Source organism: Spinacia oleracea, chromosome 6, assembly GCF_020520425.1.
Source record: "Spinacia oleracea cultivar Varoflay chromosome 6, BTI_SOV_V1, whole genome shotgun sequence".
NCBI classification, from domain to species: Eukaryota; Viridiplantae; Streptophyta; class Magnoliopsida; order Caryophyllales; family Amaranthaceae; genus Spinacia; species Spinacia oleracea.
This window is the reverse complement of record NC_079492.1, coordinates 61,967,293-61,968,905: the sequence shown is the minus strand read 5'-3', so window position 1 is coordinate 61,968,905 and position 1,613 is coordinate 61,967,293.

The following is a 1,613-nucleotide window of genomic DNA, read 5'->3' as shown; positions in this document are numbered from 1 at the left end:
GCTTATGATCACATTGGGTCACGACTATCATAGTCCTCTCGAGCCACTCGCTCCTTGAAGTACCCCTAAGTACGGACTAAAAGATTTTCCATGAATGCAACATGACGAACCGTGAAAATACCCAAATCGGCATGCCATAAGGCTACCATTGGGGTAAAGCAATACACACTAAGAGGGAAGCCGTACTAATGATTCTAGTCTTGCAAAAATGAAAATTCGATCTCCCCAACTAACTAGCTTGCCAACATTAAGCAAAATGGCGCATGACAAATGAACACCCAAGGGTTAAAATCTAAAGTGTCAACCAACGAAAGTTATGGTCCAATTAGCCTAAGTCTGAGACTCGCTTGGTCAAGTATTATAGGCTTACGCCACATCATTCTTTTGAGTCTAGGCCACCTCCTTATATTCCTACACGGGTTATAATCAGAAAAATTAATGAAAGTTCGAGTCTAAATCACAACTTCCAATTAAATCCCGAAAACTGTAAAAAATTATTTTCGATGTAATTTTTTCGTTAAATTTCAATAAAGTAAAAACAACATTTTGAATCTACGCTATTTGTACATTTTAAGAAACAACAAAATACGCTTGCAAAGTAAGACAATTTAAAGGTCCACCCTAGGCCTACTAAAATTAAAGGTCCACCCTAGGCCTACTAAAATTAAAGGTCCACCCTAGGCCTACTAAAATTAAAGGTCCACTATAGGCCTATCAAACGAGGCTTACTCAGTCTCACCTCGTGACTCAAACACCACAACCATCTACCTTTTAGCCTAAATAAAAAAAGGGGGAGAAATACCAAGAAAAAAAAGAGAAAGAGAAAAGGGAGAGCGAAAAGAGCGAGCCATGAAATACTTAGCCCGTACCTCCCAAAGTGCGAAATCTACCCAAGTAAACGAAGGGAAAGAATTGAGTCAACCAATCCAAATCATGCCACAAAAACTACATAAAATTCTACGATGTCTACCCTTTCCAATCCTTATGTTCTTAGACGCCTTCGCTCTGGGGCCCCTGTTCAGCTCATTTAACCCATCCATGTTCTCATTGCCATAACCCAAGAAAACATTACCCCGACTCTTGTTCTTGAACTTGTTGTCAACTGCAAACCACGTACGGCAATTGACACGTGTGTCATACCCATTATTTCCAAAGCCCAAACCTCCTCTTACACCACCATTAGTATAATGACCATATAACTTGTTTGGATACATCCTTGAGCCGTCCCCATGCTACTCATTGGCCTTGGTTGATGTAAACTCATGACACTAGCATGAGGCTGCAAATTGTGAGTCCTAGCAGATGTAATCCTCATGCTTGACTAATACCTATACAAATTATCCTATCTCATTCGACCCGTCTTTCAAGCCGTCTTGAGTCACGAATAAAAAAAAACAAATGAAAAGTATGTTCTACACTTAACGTAAAAAAATTAAATAATAATAAACAAAAGTAATAAAAAAAAAACTTTGCAAAGCGCACAAAAAAAAGAAAAGAAGCATTTAAAAAAGGAAAAGAAGCATTTAGCGCACAAAAAAGATTCGCAAATATTTGGCACGAAACGAAAAGAAGCAGCGTAAAAAGGCAGCCCAGAACACGCTTTCAACGCCCAG